At 37.7% G+C, this 12,509-nt stretch overlaps 1 non-coding gene across 1 annotated transcript; it reads left to right on the top strand.

The window, feature by feature from the left end:
- Positions 1–4,564: 4,564 nt before the first annotated feature.
- Positions 4,565–4,636, top strand: TRNAC-ACA. Its single transcript has one exon. It is a non-coding gene; the product is annotated as a tRNA-Cys (tRNA).
- The last annotated feature ends 7,873 nt before the right edge of the window (positions 4,637–12,509 follow it).

Here is a 12,509-nt window from a genome sequence, read left to right as displayed (position 1 = left end):
ATTTGTGCTAACAGCATCTCTATAAACTGGGGGGTAGGGGGGAGCAAGATTAGAAGTTAGGAGGAAGGAAGTCATAGAGAGAGAATCAGAGAACTGACAACAACTTCCATGGCCTGTGTAATAATTGAAGTTCTCATTTGTCAAAAGGCTTTAAACTTCTTAATTTCCAGTTTTAGACCTGAAATTTTCTGCCTTTGACTATAAGCTTAATTTGTGTTCACAGCAGCAGATGCGTTTGAAATGTGAAGAAATAAATCAGATATTTAATATTCTTCCACCTTTTGAAAGCATTTTTATTTTTAGACAACTTCTTAATCTCGAGATATTTTTTAAAGGCTCATTTTGTCCATGGCTTTTACTGTGTCTAATACTTTAATAGAAATTCTCATATTTTTTTTCTCCTTTTATGTTTCCTCTTTGCCCATCTTATTATTCATTTCCTTCTTTGAATGCTTCAGCCACGCAAGGTCATGCAGTGATTTCAGAAGTCTGTTAGTGAAGGACTTAATTTTTCAAAGGTAAATGGAGCCTAAGACTACCTTTTAATTGGTTTATTTTGTTTCTGTTCTTTCTAACCACATCCTGCCATGTGTTCCACACAGTTTTAGGTGTTAGTGATGTCACGAGCTACAAACTAAAATTTTGGCAGCAATACAGAGAAAGAGCTAATTCTCTAATAAATCTTGAATGTATTTGCAATTGTTAAACTAATATTTGGTAGGTGATTTGAGATCTAAAACTATACAATATATTTACTTAGGAATAGACTCATTCATGTTATTTATCTGTGTCCAAAAAGAAGTAGAAAATAAAAGGCTATGTGCATGTGAATTCAGATATTTCATGGTGGCAGTCAAAGTTTGTAGAATATTTGCACTGAGACCTACCATATTATGCAATTTGAGGTTCAGCTCTATTTTTAAGAGGAAAACATACTTGGATGATCAAGCATATTATAAGCTTGTATAATTGGAAATTTACTTTGAACAATAGAAAATATTGGCTACAGATGTATGCAAGGGCTTTTTCATCAGAAAATATGAGCAGAAATACATATGGAGAAGATTGTAGCGGAAACCAAGAAGTTCCTGTTTGCATAGAGACAATTACAAAGTCACAACCTGGGTGGTCCAGACCCTCATGTTAGCAATACTTTTCATCCCAGGATTAATCAATATACCATAAAAACTGGTCGAATAAGAAGGACAACGACGCAGAATAATACTTGCAGCAATTAAAATGCTGTCCACATTGCACTTCTGAAAGTATTAGTGTTCCATGACCTAGATTTTTTAGTTACTGATCATAAATACAATGTCACTGAAAGTTCTATTGTGTCAGGCTTTCAGCTCTACATATATTATATCCATTCTGTGATGTAGGTAAAAGCTGATAAATGATGAAGCTGCCCACACATATCAATATATAACTTAGAGGTATTAAATTATAAGCCTAGGACTCTCTGATTCCAAAGCTGAGACATTGAATATTGAACAAGAATTTTATATTTTAATGATATCTGTAAAATCTCGATAAACAAGTTTGGTATATGCATAGATATTTCACATCCATAATACTCGAGTTATTCACTGAAAACCTATTTGAAAGTACCTTCTTTTTATACTGAATAATTTGAACACAGCAGCTATTTCTCCATTCAAACAAGGTACAACTAGCCCAGTATCTTTTAAAGCAAATACTAGAAGCTCTCAAGAGAAAGATGGCTGAAATGTCAAAGAGGGCCAAAAGACAGCTCAACAATAGATCAGACAGCAACTCAGAACTGGCTGTGGTTTACTGCTCAGCACCATTAGAATGTGGATTGTCTATTTCAAACAGTTAATAGGATGGAAATTGCATGTAAGATTTCTTTGCATCAATAAAAAGAAGCTCAACAATGAGGTCTTGTATGAAAAATAGACAGTGAAAATGTGATAAAAGAAATACTTTGACAGATCTGCTAAACATCATGTACTGCTGAAGAAGAAAGTTTTAATGTATATTTCTGTGCTTGTGCTAATGAACCACAGTTGTGAAATAAGACAAATATCGATGTGATATTCTGATCTGTGATGGTGACATTTATGAAATAATGAATATTGGAATTCCATCCTTGAATTTTGGATGAAATTGTTTGGTATCTAAAGAGATGCAAGTCAGTAAAGAAATGAAGCAAGACTTCTACTATCCAAATACAGAGAAGCAGCCATACAAAAGATGTAGACAAGAAGTGGCCCACTGAAAATAGATTTGTCCAATAATGAGCAGCAACCTTTACATTAGGACATCCAAAAGGTTAGAATGGGTCACTCCAGCTCCAAACATCTTGATTCATAAATGAGTGACTATAATAGTCTAATAAAAATCCCAATCTCTTCTATTACAATATGTAACTGGATGATTATTAGCCTTGTTTTTCGTTCTTTAAAGAATGGGCAAGATAATGATATGTTACAATCTGTGGGAATGTTGTAATTTACATTTATATTTGAGGGTTGCTTTCCAACATGTCTCTCTTTTAAAGGCTCCCTTACACTTTCACTAACAAAATAAACAAAAGAAAGAAACTACTTGCTTTAGAATTGAAGCAATCAATGCTCCACCAGTTTTCTTTTCATTATATGTAAAGCACTGGTTAGAGAGAATGAGGTTACAGATTATACAACCTCAGAATATTTGAAGCACCAATCTGCATTTTATAGATACGTATCTAAACTTTTTCTTTTAAGGCTTTTGCTTATCCACTATTAGACAGAAGAAGCTTGCAGGAAAATTGAGTATCAATAATTACATTTCTGGAGGACTGGTCAAATTAAAGTTTGATCTTATACTTCCTTTTGTTTGAACATTCTTTCTTTCTTTTTTTTTTAAACACTATAATGTTAGAAGTATTTTTATGAATGGAAATGAGAAGGTGGGCCAAGACAGAAGACAGACAAGAAATAAAGAAGAAATAATTTTTGATATCTTTGCAAATGCTTAAAATATTTCTTTAAATCTCTTTGCTTTAGTCTCATCTACAAAGGGAAAATCATTATAGAGAAATGTTTCTCTTATGTGTATAAATCATTGTCTAAAGTACTTTATCTTTCCATTTTCAGTGTAATTATATTAAATACTTCAACTGTGGTTACCTACTGTAGAAAAAGAAATCTAATTATGGAGCCCAAGAGTTCTCCATTAGGAGACTGTGGAGAAGAGAAGGAATGAATAAATAAGACTGTAGAGTGTCTATTAAGAAAGTAGGAAAGTTGGAAGAATGTAAGTCAAGTGAAGAAAATGTTTGGAGCATGAAAAAAATCAATCAACTCAGTTTAACTCTGCTAAGAAGTAGTGCTGGAGAAGACTGTTGAGAGCCCCTTGGACAGCAAGGAGATTGGACCACTCAATCCTAAAGGACATCAACCCTGAAAATTCACTGGAAGGACTGATGCTGAAGCTGAAGCTCCAATAATTTGGCCACCTGATGATGTGAAAAGCCAACTCATTGGAAAAGACCCTGATGCTGGAAAAGATTGAGGATATGAGAAGAGGGCAACAGAGACTTATATAGTTGGGTGACATCACCAAATCAAAGGACATGTGTTTGGGCAAACCCTGGGAGATAATGAAACCTCGTATGCTTCAGTTGATGGGGTCACAAGAGTTGGACACAACTGGGAGGCTGAAAAACAACAACAACCAGTAGGATGATGATGTAGTTATCAACCTGAAAAAATCAGGTTGCTTTGAGGATGAAATTGCAAGTTTATCTCGTAGATATTGAGGATTTGGTTCTATACCACTACAATAAAGCAAATACTACAATAGATTCACAATGACATTTTGGTTTCACGGTGCATACAAAAGTTGTGTTTACACAATACTTTAAGTCTATTAAGTGTGAAATAGCATTATGCCTAAAATTATATATAAATACCTTAATTAAGAATTGTTTTATTTTATTTTTTAAAAATTGCTAGCCATTATCTGAATTTTCAGTGTCATAATATTTTTAATGGTGGAGGATCTTGTCTTGATGGCTCTCGATTGACCACGGCAGTGGCTGCTGAAGGTTGGGGTGATTGGGCTGATTATTTTAAACAAGACAACAGTGAAGTTTGCTGAATCAGTTGATTTTATCTTTCATGAAAGATTTCTCTGTAGAAATTCAATGTTATGTGGTACCATTTATTCACAGTAAACTTCTTTCAAAATTAGTCACTTCTCTCAAACCCTGCCACTGCTTTATCAACTAACTTTAAGGATATTAATAAATTTTTTGTTCTTATTTCAACAATCTTCACAGAATTATCACCAAGGGTAGATTCTGTCTCAAGAAATCACTTTCCTCACTTAAAAGAAAAAAAAAATTAACTCCTCATCTATTAAAGTTTTATCATGAGATTGTAGCAATTTGGTCACATCACTCCATTTCTAATTCTAGTTTTCTTGCTATTTCTACTATATCCTTAGTTACTTTCTCCTTTGAGTCTTGAACCCCTCAAAGTTATCTGAGAGAATCAGCTCCTCTCACATCATCTTATTGTTGATATTTTGACACTTCCCCATGGACCTCCAGGCTTCCCTGGTGGCTCAGATGGTAAAGCATCTGCCCACAATGCAGGAGACCCAGGTTCAATCCCTGGGTGGGGAAGATCCCCTGGAGAAGGAAATGGAAACCCACTCCAGTATTCTTGCCTGGAAAATTCCATGGACTGGGGGGACTTGTAGGCTACAGTCCATGGGGTCGCAAAGAGTCAGACACGACTGAGCGACTTCACTTTCACTTTCACTATGGACCTCCAGTGTTCTTAATGGCGTCTTGAATGGCAAATCCTTTCCAGAAAGCTTTCAATTTACTTTGCCCAGATTTTTCAGAGGAATTACCATCTATAGCCTTAAGGTAGCAATAGCATTATGAAATGTACTTCTTAAATAATAATAGTTGAAAGTCAAAATTGCTTATTGACCCATCAGCTGCAGAATGGATGCTGTGTTAGCAGGCATAAAACAACATTAATTTTCTTGTACATCTCCATCAAAACTCCAGACTTGACTATTACTGTGTCTCAGTGAACAGGGAGGCTTGAGGAGAGGGAGAGAGGTGGAAGAGCAGCTGATCAGTAGAGCACTTACAGCACACATAACATTTGTTAATTAAGTTTAATATTTTATATGGGCACCCTGAAATTATTACAATAATGACCTCGAACAACACTGATCACAGATTGCTGCAACAAATAGAATAATGAAAAAACTTGAATTAGTGCAGAACTACCAAAATGTGACACAGAGACCCAAAGTGAGCACGTGTAGTTGGAACAAGGGCTTCTGTAGACTTGCTCAACACAGGATTGCTATAAACCTTCAATTTTGCAGAAAACACAGGGTAAAGTGCAATAAGTGAAAGTATTGATTGTCAGCCATGTCCGACTTTTTGTGACCCCATGAACTGTATCCCGCCAGGCTCCTCTGTCTATGGAATTCTCCAGACAAGAATACTGGAATGAGTAGCCATTCCTTTATCCAGGGGATCTTTGTGACCCAGGGATTGGACCTGGGTCTCCCATGTTTCAGGCAGATTCTTTACCGTCTGAGCCACCAGGGAAGTCCAAAATGCAATAAAGTGTAGAACAATAAAACAAGGTAAACCTGTAGACACTATTGATTGCACTAAGAAAAATAGCATAAAACAGGACTCTCCAGGATACGTTAGATTATTCTACCAGCAGGATAAGTAAGAAAAAGATTGAGAAATCACTCCTGAATTTAACAGTAAGAAGTACATTTGTGATGTTAATGAGAGCAGGACTGATTAGGTGACAGGGTTGAGCACATGACTGAAGTGTTTAGGAGGAGAGGAGAGAATGTGGAGACAGCAAGATTAGGAAACTTTTTAGAGGAGTCATTCTGAAATGATGACTTAAATCAAACTGCAGTTGTTGGAGAAGCAGGAGAAAAGAAAATGTTGTTTAAGATGGTCAAGTTAACAGTATGTTTGCATGGTGGTAGATGGTCTCATAGCCAAAGAAAAACTGATAGCTAGAAATGAAAAGAGAGAATTGTTGGAGCAAAGTTCTTGATTAACTTGAGAGAGCTTGGGACATAGACCACAAGTGAAGGAATTGATTTTAGATATGAGCAGAAAGCATGGCAGCCCACTCCAGTATTCTAGACTGGAAAATCCCATGGGCAGAGGAGGCTGGAGGGTTACAGTCCATGGGATGGCAAAGCGTCAGACATGACTGAAGTGACCTAGCATGCATGCATGGATACATGAGCCATGGTATCAGGAGAGACAAATATGTGTGCAAAGGAACACAATAGTTTTCTGGGAAAATGGGATAAAAATCCCAACTGTCTCTCAATTAGGTTCATTATTCAAACCTCTCAGATGGACTAGGAACTTAGGAAGAAACAAAAAGAATTTTAAAATAAAAATTACAAGAGATCAAGAAGAAAGGCTGGAGAACTAAATCAGGGTAAAATGGTTTTGGCCTACAGTGTGACTGATGCTGGAAACTCCTCCAGCGCACTGCTTATCCTTTATCTGTGGAGAGTCTCAGTTGATTGCAGACATATATATTGATGAACAAACCTGAAAACTCAACTTCCCTGACTCCAAGTGAGTAGGGGGGTCTTCCTTTCAAAGACCTGAGTCTATGCAGGGAACCTGGACAAGGGAGGTTCCACTGCAGAAAGAACTGGGACTTGCAGGTGAGCATCATCATCTGCAGGACAATGGAGAAGCAACTCAGACTCTTAGGAAGCCCAGAGACCTGGCAGCTTGGGGGTAAATGTTAGAAGATCCTGCATCTTTTGTATTATTTAAGCCCTAGGACCTAAAAAAAAATTGGAGGATATGGGAGATTGAGAATACAAATGTTTTTTTAATCTTAGAAATAATTGAGTTTGTGAGACTCAGCATGATCACCTTTCGTTGCTATTGTTTTTAAGTTTTGCTTACTTTAATCACGTTATCTCATTTGGCATAGTTTGTGGGTAGCTCACTGAGAAAGTGAAAGTGATCCCATGGACCAAAGCCTGCAGGGCTCCCGTGTCCACGAAATTCTCCAGTTAAGAATACTGGATTGGGTATCCATTCCCTTCTCCAGGGGATCTTCCAGATCCAGGGATCAAATCCAGGTCTCTTGTACTGCAGGCAGATTTTTTACAGTCTGAATCACCAGGGAAGCCCAGATAGTCCATTACCAACACACAAAAGAGGGAGAAAGAAAAAGAGAGACAGAGACACAGGCCAACAGAGGCACAGACACAAAGACCCAGAGAAAATAACTACAAATAATTATCTTTCAAAATTGTAAAGAAAAACATTTTGCACCATCCTTAAGCTTGATCCAGAGCAGTATCACTTGGATTGTATGTGTGAAGGAAAAAGTTAAGAATTTTTAGTTTCCTTTTCTATTTCTGATATTTAACCCCTGAGTTTTTCTTAAATAATAATGAGTATGGTGAGGTAAGTATGAGAGCCAGTTGGTTGGCATTTTATTCTAAACTAACTTGCAGTGTTTGGGGTATTGATACTACTTTTAAACATAAGTGAGTCTTACCTCTGTAGATTACAGGTTTTTTGAAGGTGATGGCTCCTTTCACAACAGCTCCTAGCAGAGATTTTTTAAAAGGTAAATTGAAAAGAAAATGACCTTGAATATTTCAACTGAGAGCTTGATGCTACAATAGCTTTTTTTGACATGGGCTCAAATAAAATTAATGAGGTTTGCACCTACAGAATTGCCAAACAATGAGAGCATAATATAATTCTTTGTGCTGTGTTGTGGCTAAGTATATTCTGAGCAGTCAAGTCAGTTCACTTCCTGTGCTAGACTTTTGAAGTTATATCAATGTCTTTGATGCACACTGAACTGACAAACACTATAAATATTTAAATTTGAAATAAAGCCTCCTCTTCATAAAGTATGCATTCCTCTTTGACTCCTCTGAATTTAGAATTAAAATGAAATTGATATCAATATCAACAAAGACTGTAGTGTCAGTATTCCTTGAATGCAAATACAATAAACACATTCAGCTTTTACCTAAGAACAGAGTGTTTATATTTCCACATTATAAATAGGGCATCCAATGGAACAGAACAATTCTCCCGGGCTTGAAGAGTTCAGACCTTTGATCTCTCTGTGCCCCTCCTCAGGACTCATGCAATCTGCCCTCTTCTCCCAGAATCATCTGACTGGGAGCCAAATGAACATCAGATTTGTATAAGGCTCTAACTAGACCCTAGGGTTCATTGCCAATTTCACTTTGCATTTTAGCAGCATTGATCGGACTTCTCTGCTGCAACTCTCCCCTGCTTATTTATCCATATCAGCTGAACGCTGAATGATTGATTTTGGATCATGCACTTTGACATGGTTATTATTTGTCTCTCTAGATAATCCTAACAACATATTCTCCTGTGCTCACTCCATAAATCCAGTTACTTAACCAAGAAGTATATTGTGTTTTGTATATGTGCTTTCTTTAGAACAAGGAAATTGGAAGTTAGGATTCTGTCCTTGGCAAATTCCTTCACTAGCATTGTCCTTTCTCACCTCCCAATTTCTTCCTCATTTTCATACTTACTTGTGAGTTCTTCCTAGCACAAAGCATTCTGGTTGATGAAGGACACCAGCGAGATTGGTAGCATCCATCCCAATACTTGAGGAATATGCTGCTTTGAGAAAGATTAGAATGTCTCCATAAAACTCAATTTAAAACACTGATGGAAAGAGAAGGGGAGAAAGAAAGATAAGGACAAACTCATGATGGTGGATGAAGGAGGAAAACTTGTATTAGTTGGAAGGCAATGGGAGAGTGTGACCACCTTTGAGCTTCCATTCGGGGACAGGTGATCTCAATGCTGATGACCTCTGCCCCTTAATAGTTTATTTGCTTAATATATACAAACATTTATGTCCAATTAAGAGAATGAAAAGGACTTCCCAGGTGGCTCAGTGGTAAAGAATCTGCCCAGCAATGCAGGAGATGTGAGAGGCTCAGGTTTGATCCTTGCATCGGGCAGATCCCCTGGAGAAGGAAATGGTGACCCACTCCAGTATCTTACCTGGAAAACCCCAGAGACAGAGAAGTCTGGTGGGCTATAGTCCATGGGGGCCTTAAAGAGTCCAACACAACTTAAAGACAGCACGCAGAAACGCAAGAGAATGAAATAGTATATAAGGGCTTAGAATGAAATGAAAGAGTTCCTTGTCTCATCCATCACATCCAGTTTTGCTCTGCAGATACAATTTCTTTTAAATGTTGATTAAATTAAATTATTTATTTATTATACATAAACCCACCTTACACATTGTTATAGACTCACTCGTGTTCCAGGAAAATTCATATGCTGCAACCCTAACACCCCGGTGTGACTGAATCTGAAGATAGAGCCTTTAAAACTTATTTATTTATTGTTTGAAAGTGTTGAAAGAGTTAATCATTCAGTCGTGTCCAACTCTTTATGACCCTATGCTCTGTAGCCCACCAGGCTCTTCTGTCCATGGAATTCTCCAGGCAAAAATACCAGAGTGAATAGCCATTCCCTTCTCCTGGAATCTTCCCCACCCAGGGATCAAACCCAGGTCTCCAGCATTTCAGGCAGATTCTTTATTATATGAGCCACCATAGTTTTTTTGGCTCCCCGCTGTAGAGTTGAACCCCGGTCTTCTGAGTGGCAGGTGGGGATACTCACCGCTATCAGTTCAGTTCAGTCACTCAGTCGTGTCTGACTCTTGGTGACCCCATGAACCGCAGCACACCAGACCTCCCTGTCCATCACCAACTCTGGGAGTTTACCCAAACTCATGTCCATACTCACCGCTATACTTATTATTATTTACTATATACCTATTATTAATTAATGTTAAATGAAGTCAAAAGAGTGCAGCCTTGATCCAGTATAACTGGTGTTCTTATAAAAGAAGAGAAAGAGACATTTGGAAGGAGTTTGCATAGAGAAAAACCAAGTAAGGACACAGTGAGAAGACAGCCATCTGTTGGTCAAGGAGAGACCAGAGAAGAAACTAGCTCTGCTGGTACCTTGATCTTGATGTCTGGTCTCAAGAACTGTGAATTAGCCTCCAACTAATAAAAATAAATGGGGGAAAAAAAAAAGAACTGTGAGACTATAGATATTTATGATTTGAGCCACCCAATATGTGGTATTTGTTATGGTTGTATTCCAAAACTAACTTACACATGATAAACCACAAAAGAATATATGGAGAAAAGTGAAAGTTTTTACAACTCCCATCTTCTATTTTTCTTCCAAAACAACCAATCTTATCAGATATTTATGTATTTTGTAGAGGCAGCCACTTCTATATATGTCTGTATTTGGGCTTTCAGTTATCAAATCCATGTCTCTAAATAGTACACTTACCCTGCAGTTTATTTATCAATTTTAGACTTTTTATATTGATTTTCTTCTGCAATTAATGAGGTTTACTTACACTGCCTTCCTCTTCCCTCTTTTCTCTCTTACCACATAATTATATCAGTCTTCCAAGTCCTACAAATCCCTTCTTCAACTTGTTATGGCATGCTTAAATTCTTTACTATTCATCATGGAATTGAGGACATCAGTAGTTCCAATCTTCACCTTAACTTCCTTCCCCTATTTTACCTCCAAACTCTGACATACACATACATACAAACACCCTGGTAGGCACACATACACATAAGCAGACATAAAACAGCAGGGGTTACCTTGATAGAAGGATAATAAGTCCTCATAATGTCTTCCATTTACTTAGAAAATAATAATGTGGGAAAGCCTGCTTTTGAATTTGGCCCTGCTTTAAACATACCAAAGTAGTCATTATAAAACCTTGGGCTTGTCTTTGTTTTGCCAGAAGATGGTCATCACAAACCAGGTGGTTCTGCTGCTTGAAGACAGTGTGACATTAGGCTTTTGCTTTTATGTATCTATAGATTTCTATTATAGTTTGGAAATGGGAGAATAACAACAACAAAAAGATGGGGAAATGTCTACAACATTCTCTTTAAAAATAAATAAAACTTTATCCTCCACGTGGGAAAGGCCAATTCAGATTTATATTGTATTTTTTAAAAAGGGTTCTGTTTAACCTGGATCGATATTTTACTGTCGCTGGGATTTAGTGTTTGTTTTGGGGAGAACTGTGTTTTTCAGGGGGCATGTGTGTGTCCCAGCTGGCTAGAAAGAATGAAAAGGGCTGTGCAAAATGTACACTGACTAGAATAACTGAATGAGGTTGGGATTCAGAGTGCTAAATTTCATCCTAGAGAGTATTATAAAAAATGCCACCTCCAACCCCACCCTGTCCTATATATTCTAGAATGAATATCTTAGACTTTGGGTGATATATGACTGATTGTCATTTTGTTCAGAGATTTTCAAGTGGAGGAAGAAAGATGAAAGCTAGACTGAAAGCAGCCACTGTGCATCCTTTAAAGTTACAAGGATGAGAAGGATATTTATAATATAGAGGTTTGATGAAGGCACACTCTCTGTGAGTGAACCTTTGCAAGACTAGGATCTGGGCCTTTGAAATGATCACTTCTAAATGTTTTAACTAGTCTCTCTTGTCTCTTAAGTGAGAGCAATCTCACTTGGTATGCAATTATCTCCACCTTTGGTAAAGAACCTCCTGCCAATGCAGGAGTCATAAGAGATGTGGGTTTGATCCCTGGGTCAGGAAGATCCCCTGGAGAAGGAAATGGCAACCCACTCCAGGATTCTTGCCTGGAGAATCCCATGGCCAGAGAAGTCTGATGGGATCAGGATCACAGAGTCAGGCACAACTGAAGTGACTTAGAATGCAGGCATGCATTCATTCAGCAGCTCCCAATTCTTCAGTCAAGTCTCATGTCCCAGTACAGTTTCCTATAGTAGCAGAATGCATAATTAAGGGAAGAGAGAGTGAAGGGAGGGCTTTCTTGTGGCTCAGCTGGTAAAGAATCCTCCTGCAATGCAGGAGACCTGGGTTCAATCCCTGGGTAGGGAAGATCCCCTGGAGAACGGAAAGGCTACCCACTCCAGTATTATGGCCTGGAGAATCTTGTGGACTGTATAGTCCATGGAGTCGCAAAGAGTCGGACACAACTGAGTGACTTTCACTTTCACTTTTCACAGTGAAGGGAAAGGTGGGTTACCCTACTTCTGCCATTCATTGGGGAAATTTAGAGAAAGTTTCCATAGATTGTCACCAGCAGAATAGATAGCTATAACCCTTAGAGGACCGGAACTATCTGGAAAAACCTCACATAGAGCAACAGTTGCCATATGGCAAGTCAGAAATGGGCATTCAAAAATGCCTGCCTTCCCAAATATGCTAAAGAAAGATTGCCTTTGAAGGTGATGGGAAAAATTAGAGCTCTAAGTAAAATACATTGAATATACAATATTTCAATCTTTTTTTTTTTTTGGTCTTTAAAAAAAAAAATCTCAAATTTTGTGTTGTACTTTCATTTCTGGGCTTCCAGGTGGTGCTAGTGGTAAAGAACCCACCTGCCAATGCAGGAGA

The sequence above is a fragment of the Cervus elaphus genome, chromosome 31 (assembly GCF_910594005.1).
Source record: "Cervus elaphus chromosome 31, mCerEla1.1, whole genome shotgun sequence".
Lineage (NCBI taxonomy): Eukaryota > Metazoa > Chordata > Mammalia > Artiodactyla > Cervidae > Cervus > Cervus elaphus.
This window is presented reverse-complemented; position numbering and strand designations above follow the sequence as displayed.